Raw genomic sequence first — 9,252 nt, forward strand, 5'->3', positions numbered from 1 at the left:
TTTAATCTGATCTCAATGCAGACACTTTCTTATTTAGCTAATAAGTTGTTTTTAAAGTGTATGTCTTCTTTTTTGTTTTTCAGGTGCTTCTTTTAAAAGTTGCCATAAGAAATCATATTATGTTTCAATTACAAAGCAGAGCAGATGTTTTTTTTTTCTCTCAAAAAAATAAATAAATAAATAAAAAGCAGATCCCAACAAGCCTTAGTGTTGCTATTTTAATTATGAAACTTGTGGTTAATTCATTTTTATGGGCAATCTTTAGAAGCACTGAAGTTCCCAAACCATACCTGTGTGGCCTGATCTAAGATTAAAATGGATCAGGGATGTGTTGCTTTGAGGAAATGTATAATTTATTAAATAAGTCCATTTGTTGATGGAGGTGTATTGAAAAGTTAAAGGGGCCCTACCATGATTTTCTTAAGCCTTTCAGAGTTAACTATATCGATTTAAGATCATATATTACCTTTGGATAAGGTAAAAAACAAATTATTTATGAAATATTAGTTATATTTCATGAGTTTTTTCATACAAGTAAAATGGCTAGATTCCTGAGGCTCCGCCTGCAGCTGCATGTGGCTGATTGGCTGGAGTCAACTTCGTGCTTCAGCTTCATCTTCATCCAAGAGTCTGTGGCACAATGTCTGTATATCTCCCACGAAAATAATCCAAACTTCTTCAAAGATGGATGCACATACAATATATCTGCGTTTAGTAGGCTTAGCAATCGCTATACTGCTCCACAACATACACGCAGCTCCTTCATGGCTGGAGAGCGATGTGACTAAAATAAACACCTATTTGAGCTGGAATTTATTGAAGACAGGACACAACTGGAATATATATGGTATTCTGCATTTGAAATGAAGGTTGTTTTGCTGGTCATCACTGGATAAGGGGATAAATTGAGCATTGGTGTTAGTCTGGGGGTGGAGCTTTCAGAGCAGATTCTTCCTGGAGGGAGCTGTTGGCATCCTGCTTATGTCAGCACGTTTTTGTGGGTATTGGAGTTACTGCTGCAGACAGCACCGGTTTTTAGAGGATTACTCTTAAATACATGAAATGATCAAAATATCGTTTTGGGGTTCTTTATAGTGAGGAATGAACAGTAAAATGCACTTAAAACCTCAAAAAGTAGAATTTTCATGGTAGGGCCCCTTTAATGGAAAAAAAGGTGTAAGTAAAGCTACCGAAAATAACAATTTTTGTTTTTTCCATTTCCGGGCAAAAATCACATAGGGTCTCAGATATATGTTACCATCCACACTGAAGCACTGCTATGGTGGTTCTGTAAGTTTTTAATGTTTTCATGTTTATTCAAATATGTATATATTTTTATATCTTCCAAATTTTAAATAAAAATGTCCAATACAATGTTTTGCCACACTCTTCCCTCAAAAGTGTTGCCTCGACTAAACATAAATTATCAAGACTCCACATATGGAAACAATGTATTACATGTAGGTAGGATACCAAACCCTAATTCCACTTTGTGTCCGCTGCCATTCACATTCTTCCCATCAATTCTTGCAGAGAGTGAGTTTCACTCCTTGACTAAGTGTGAGCGTATACCCAACTCCAACAAGGCAGGCATAGTTAACCTTGGTTCAGTATAAAGGCTGGCATCTTTATCCAGCTGATTTTTTTTTTTAATCTCCAATCCAAACCACGAGTTTTGCTGCCTGTTGTCCACGCCAGGTGAACCGCCATCTCCAAGCCATTGTTCACTTTTTGGTAGATGGGGGCTCCAAACTCTGCCATCATTCACATGGATGTGAAACTAAACTTAGTTTTTTTTTAATCTAAGGACACAATTGTTTTGGGCGAGTGTAGACTTGGTGGTGTCAAAAGCCAGCCGGTACCTAGTCAGTCATCCCTCGTATCCCAGCACTGCGGCAGCGTGGGCGGTCAGGGCGGCCATGTCAAAGTCCAGGTTGCAGTCCAAATTCATATTATTCTGTTTGTAACCAATCTTCAGTTTGGCACTCTTCTTGCCAGTGTTTGGCACAAATGACATGCCGAGTCCAAGGTTCAAGCCCTTTGTCAGCTGGTCTTCCATGGTAATCTTTTTGGTGAGCAAGTTATCTGTGTTCCATTTCTTGCTGAAACTAAGGCCCAGCTTATTCAGCTTGTACTTAGTCTCCAGGTAACCTCCAGACTTCCCCATGTCCGTGATGTTGGAGCCAGAAGTGGCAAACTCAGTGCCGAGACTTGGTCTTGATGTCCAGCATTACCATAAACAAAGGTTTTGTTGAAGATGTTTTTAAAAGACTTTTGCAAGTCTGAGTATGCAGGAGGAACAGCCATTGTGCCTCAGCAACAAGGCCTGCATCCTCTTCTTGAACCCTTTTCAAGACTGTTTTTGGCAGTTCAGCAATAGAATTGACAGCTTGCTCGACCTCACGGATGAGAGTAGCAATGGTTACTGGGCAAACCCATGTCTCATTATTTTGTGACTTTACGTTGACTGCTTGTACCACACACTGTATTAGATCAGGATTACCATCTCGTGTGCAGTTGCTCATGTACTGCTCCACATCTAGGGGCATTCGTGAGAGACTATCTGCAGCCCTTTTTGCTTGTCCAGGCCAGTACTTGATCACAAACTGAAAATCTGCTAACTTTGCAACCTACCTCTGTGTTTTGGCATTTAACTTTGCAGTGGATAGCACATACTTGAAAGGATTATTGTCTGTATAACCTCTAAATGTCGAGGAATAGTACAGAAAATCCCAAAATCTCTCAGGGTAAGAAACTTCTACTTCCCTGAATGAAGGTGGTAGTTTTTCTCTGAGGCAGTGAGAGTTCAGGACACATATACTATCACCAAGAGTTTGGCATTTTGTCGTTGGTATAGCACCATTCCTAAGCATCACAGTGGACAATAAATGGCTCCAAACAGTTTGGGTAACCCAACTCTGGGGACTGGGAGAGAAAGTCAATGAGCTGGCACAACACTGTTTGGTGTTCAGGAGACCAGTTAGTTTTGTGTGATGAGCCCAACTGGCCAACATTACTTTGTTTTCTATTGACTTGTTTCTTTGGATTTTGTTTTCCTTTGCCTGTTTTGTCATTACTCATGAGGTCATATGAAGGCTTGGCTATACGGGAGAAGTTTGGAATAAAACTGCTGTAGTATGAAACAAAACCTAACAGCTTTCTTAACTCTCCAATGGTTGTTGGCTGATTGTGCTTCAGGGCAAGCAATGGGGCAATATAAGTAGGGTCCATAGTATAGCCCTCTTCTGTAACTTGCCAAGAAAATGTACCTTTTGTTTGAAGACTTCTCATTTTTGAGGCTTTTGTATCTGTGCAGGATGTTTTGAGATCAAGCAGGTGCTCTTTAAAAGTTTTTAAATGAACAAGATTATCATTGAGGTAAGGCAGACAAATATCATCCTTCAACCTCTACAAACACTCCTCCATCAATCTATGGAATGCTGCTGGAGCTGAGGACAAATCAAAGGGAATTCTTACCCATTCAAAGAGACCCCAGGGCATGATAGATACAGTGAGGTGTTGGATTCTTCCAGAAAGCTCTAGTGATATGCCTTGCCTTGATCAAGGACTGAGAACCAGGCACTTCCCGTCAGACTGTTTAACATGTCTTGTATGTGGGGGATAGGGTGACAATCGGGTATTGACTTTTTGCTCAGCTCCCTAAAGTCACAGCACAAGTGAAGGCCTCCATCTTTTTTTCTGCACACAGGCAATGGGGCTTGAGTAAGATGACTTTGATTTGGTTATCAAGCCCCTGTTTGTTCCAATTGTTCATTCAGTTCCTTATGAAGTGGCCTAGGGACTGAAATGTATGTCTTTTTAAGAGGGGTGGAGTCGTTCATACTTATTTTGAACTGCAGAGAGGGAATTGTCTCTACATCATACTCATCACGCGCAAAAGCGTCTGTCTCCTCTCATAACCATTGTGCAACCTTAGGTATGCTTACATTAAAAGTGGGGTCATCTGGACCCTACAAGAGAGCGCGCTGAACTTTTTTTTCAATTATTTTTTTTACCCTCACTGGTGTCTGTGGCAGACATGAAATCCTGTCCACCTTTGTCCGCTTTTGTCATGGGACGGATCACACATCAATGCAAGGGTGGGGTCATCTGAACCCCATAAGAGAACACAAGGGTTGAAGCTGCTTTAACTTTTTCTTTCTCAGCTGGGGGAAGGTGTTCAAGGGGAACTGGAGGTTCCCAGGCATCCAGTGGCTCCTTTCCAGTGAGGCCTGTTTGTTTACATTCACTGTTTTCTGCCTTTATGTTTACGATGTTTGTCACTACCAGGCCAACGGTAGTGGGTCTCATTTCCCTGACTCTTTGTGTCTGTTCAAAAACGGTTTTACCTGGCAGCTGAGTATCATAAGTTGTACTGTTTGTAAATGGGATAGTAAATGTTGACCGACATTTACTATTGGCATTATTTTTTATTCCAGTAATAATGAAATCAAAATAGGGTTTATCTTAAGAACATTCTGCTTAGTTTTTCATGCTTACAGCATTGAATATTTTTTTACGTTACATTTTAAAAAATAATACCTAAGTTCAGGTGCAATGTGTAATTTGTTTTTAAAAAAATCGGAAAAGGGTCGGCCTTCACCTGGCCGGGTTAGGCTCTGGCAGACCCATGACCCCGAAAGGAACAAAACCAGTTTAGAAAATGGATGGAAGTTCTATTCTTTTGCTTTAGCTAGTTCAAAATGTAACATAAAATAAACTGGTAATGTACTTAGTCTTTCTTTACATGCTCAGATGTGCTGTTACTGACAGGAGGAAAAAAAAAAGAAATCTCTGCCTTTTTTTACAGTATCCTGTACAGGATTTAGTCATTCATTTATTTATGTTTTTGTTCAATAAGAGAAGGCAGTCAATATTGTTATAGTAAAAATAAATAAATAAAAGCAAAGAATACAAAAAGGAACTTGGCAGACAGGTGGAGGTGTAACAGGTTTAAAGTTAATTTGTGCTTTTTTTCCACTCTTTCTCATATTGTCTCCAGAAGCCTCTTCCTAATTTTATCCCACACCCTCACTTTCAATTTTTTTCTTTTATCTGTGTCTTCACACACACACATTCTCCTCATAGAGGTCATTTTAAAGACAAGGTTTGGTCCAATCAAACCGAAGTTGTATAGCCGTAGTTGTGGCTGCTTGATTGAGAGTGACATTGACACGATTACGACAGACAAACTAGATTAAGAACGACGTGGCACTCCCAGCTTTCCTTCGTCTCTCCTTTCTTCCCCAAAGTGTACACTATTCTGCACACTTGTTCGTTCCTCTTTGCTCCTGCTGGCTCTGAAGATAAAATTGTTTCTATTTTTATTTTTTTTATTTATTTTTTTTATTTTTTTTACCCTTTAGCTCACATTTAGACATGTTTTCTCAACCTTATTTACATGGGCCAAGTTAGTTAGAATGAGTTCCTCTACAGGGGCTATCAATAATTGTTCTCAGTTATGGGGGCTGTTTTGATCAGTACCCCCTAATTTTTTTTATCTACTATAGATTTAGTTTGCCTAAAGTTGGAAATGTTATTCTCATGGGATTACATAAATGTAATTTCTCCGATGCTCTGGGGCATTTGGTTAAAGCCCCACATGCTTTTATATAAAGCACTACTACAAAATAGTGCAGTAACCAGTAGAGTTCTTGTCAGTTCTGTTTAGGAATACATCTTAAGTTGAAACCCCCCTATGTATCATACATGTAGGTATGTGAAATTTGTTCTCTTCATTTTGACCCATCCCCTGGGGGAGGGGTGAGCTGCAGACAGCCACGCTCTGGAACTATTTTGTTGCTTATCCCCCCAATCTAATCCTTTGGTGCTGAGTGTCAAGCAGGGAGGCACTGGGTCCCAATTTTAGTCTGGTGACTTGGCCTGGATTTGAACTCACAATTTTCCAGTTCCAAAGCAGACACTCTACCACAGCGCCACTGAACTGGTTCTGAGATCTTTCCAGGTCTCTTTTTCTTCTCATCTGTAAATGCCAATCTAAATAATCTTTGTCATACAAAAAGGCTACCTGATACAGTGGATTATGATCCTCTAATTCCCACTTTCTAAAAATCTTTATGAAATGTTGGAGAAATGTGGCAAAAATTCTTAAACGTTAAAATATTTCTTTTTGACTCATAGAGCAAAACCTGTTTTTTTCTTCTTCTACATGTTGTTTCCAAGAGATTACTTGGTAATGTAAATGTACTAACTGTATGCTTTGTGTTTTCTGATCAGATTTGATCAATACAATGCTGTATTCCAGTCTTGAGTCTGTGTGTTGTGAATGAGTGTGTGCTTGAGGTTGACTTCTGCTATGAGCAACTAGAGACGATTGCCTCAGCCTGATCTAATAAGGGTTCATCTCATTTCTAAGCTTTCTCCTCACCTCCTTCTCCAAACTTTGTTAGTATCGGTGGCCAGATTAGCCTAATGAAGTCCCAGGGAAGTGACTCTCCCCTAAGATGTCTCTAGTCTACACCACCTCTCTGCACCTACTTACACATCTGGATGATGTGTAAATAGAAAGGACTATGTGTTCTAAACTTTCTCCTCCTTTTTCTATAAATTGAATTTTTAAAATTTAAGTTTCAGAGGAGCAACATACAAAGATTCAAGATTTGCTCAATAAATGCCATCTACCATGTCTGTGAGTGACATTGATCCCATGGTGATTGACCCCTGATCTTTTGACTCTTCCAGCTGTCCCAAAGGGACCAAACCAATATGGGCCATCCCCGTCTCTCAATCTAATCAGCGTTGCACATAATACCACTAAGTGCTATTAACTTACCATCATACCGTGGCCAGTTTGTGACAACACCTACACACACTCCCACATTGATGGATGTTGTAGAGATAAACATAAACATTCGATTAAACTACAGTTTAGTTGAGATTTCTTTAGAATTAAAAAAAAACAAAGACAGAGTGACAGAAAGATCTATGAGGACCTTATTCACTTTTCCTGTTGTATTGTTTTACCAACATTTAGCTTTTATTTTGTAGGTCAAGAATAATAATTTGGTGTAAGGTCTTAAGGTTAGTATTTGCAATAACCAAACAATTTCAAAGCAGAAAGATTTTGAGTATGTCTGGTTTGTAAATCCAAGTCTCTATTAATGTATTATATGCTACGAGAAAGATCTGTCATCCATATCATATTCCTTATATGGACCTGGGTTGTCAGTACAGCCGTCTAAGCAGAAATGCCTGGACTTCCCTCTCCACATAAACTGTCCCACAATTCTCCCAGGGGACCCCATGACACTCCTAAGCCAGCCAAAAGACATAGTCCCTCCAGCACGTCCTGGGTTTTCCCCGAGGCCTCCTCCCAGTGGGACATGTCAGGAATACCTCCCCAGTGGAATGTCCAGGAAGAAATGCCCAAGCTGCCACGACTGATTTTCTCTCAGTGTGAAAAAGTAGTGACTACACAGAGTTCCTCCTGGAGTAAATTCAGGGGTTATGGCTTAAATTTAGGTAACATTGCATGTTTTTGGATAAATGTGTGTCTTTATGTGTGGTAGTTATGAGGTCTCTTTTATCCTGTCCTTTCTCCTGGGATAAGAGTCATAGAGGGCTCGCTCCTTGCTCCAGACCTTCTTTGATAATCTCGTCTAATTGGTCTGAGTCAATGTCTCCTGAGAAAACTAATTAAAACGAGGTGTTGAAGGGGAAAATAACAGAGTTATCTTGGTTGCGTGCTTGCATCGCTATACGTGGGTGTCCTTGTGCAAATATTTGTGTAAACATTTTAAAAGCTATGTTTCACTAAAGTTGTATTGCCCTTATGAAAACAAGACTTGGTGGAGGGTTTTTTTGTGATTCATCTTGCGGTGGGTACTGCTGCCTTGATTTACTTTTTGCTTGAGAGCTTAACCACACTTTAAGTGTAAGATGGATATGATGTTTGTTTTTTAAAAAAGTAGAGCACAGCAGCTTAAAACATATAAAATGTTTCATGCCACCAGTGTTTGAGTGTAAAAACAATTATTTTCTCAGTTTTTAATTATTATTATTATTTATTATTTTTTTTAATTGAAAGAACAATTATATAGGTTATGTCTGAATTCCTACCCTAATCCCTAAGTATTAAAAAGCTATATATGGATGATTTTATAAAAAGGTATATTTAAATATGTTTTTTTTTTTTTTTTTGCAAAAATAGTTTCACCACAATGCATTGGGTTCTAATGGGAGGAGCATCAATGTACGCAGGTTTTTTTTGCAAAGACTTCTGGTAAATTTCTAGTGGACTCGATTTTTGCATTGTAGATTCTGACTGCACTAGAAAATGGTGAATGTACTATACAATGCTCTATATAATGAGTAGGGAAGGAGTTTGAACATAGCTATAGTTTAGCTTTTAGGGTTTTGCTATCTTGCCAAGATATTACATCACCAAAACCTTGTCTTTCAAAAATATGGATAAAATCCAAACAACATGCCCCTTATATGCACAGTAACTGTTAATGAAATAAAGTTCATGGTAAGGGATTTAACTAAAATTGCAAAAAGCATTAAAACCAGGTTCTAAAAATGTGTATTTTTTTGTTGTAGAGTTGGCCTATTTTAAATTGAAGTGGATGGGGGGTGCCTCACTTCTGTAACAAACCCCTAGTCATACCTTGATGAATTTGCCAGGCTTCAAATTTTTGTCCTTTAATCCAAAAGCCAAATAACTGATTGTTCGTTGTTTTATAATCTCATGTGCTGCTGAGAATATCTATAGTCTACAGAAAAACAGAAAAAAGTCAAGATCTTAAAGCAAAATATCAAATATCTATAGAAATAGTTTTATGTGACCTTTAAAAAAAAAAACATGTTGTTGATTGAACACTAGTGTCCCTTGCTAGAAAAGCACATTCCAATCATCTAAAATTTAAAATGTGTCTTAGGAAAAAGACGAGAAAGAATGAAAGTCGATCAGAACACGATAGAAAATAATTCCTGGCTGCTGAAGGAGGCAGACATGACACCATTTTGTCCTGACAACTTCTTCAATTCGTTTTCTTCTTCTTGTGCTTCTTCCCTCCCTCATTTCCTCTTTCCATCAGTGCCCATCTCCATTTACTTATTGAGCTGTTCAGTCATTGATCTGTCCATCGACTGGCCCTTTGATCCATCCCCCATCTGTCTACCACTGACAGACTTTTAATTGATGGGAGAGCAGGTCAAATTAAGCAATTAGGCCAAGTAGCGGAAAAAGAGACAGAGCATGTCTTTTTCAGGTAGAGGAAAGCTGAGGTT

At 38.8% G+C, this 9,252-nt stretch overlaps 1 pseudogene; it reads right to left on the reverse strand.

Annotated features, from left to right (window-relative positions):
* Positions 1–1,166: 1,166 nt before the first annotated feature.
* Positions 1,167–2,583, reverse strand: LOC112159866 (annotated as a pseudogene).
* Between the last annotated feature and the right edge of the window lie 6,669 nt (positions 2,584–9,252).

Source organism: Oryzias melastigma, linkage group LG7 (assembly GCF_002922805.2).
Source record: "Oryzias melastigma strain HK-1 linkage group LG7, ASM292280v2, whole genome shotgun sequence".
NCBI lineage: Eukaryota > Metazoa > Chordata > Actinopteri > Beloniformes > Adrianichthyidae > Oryzias > Oryzias melastigma.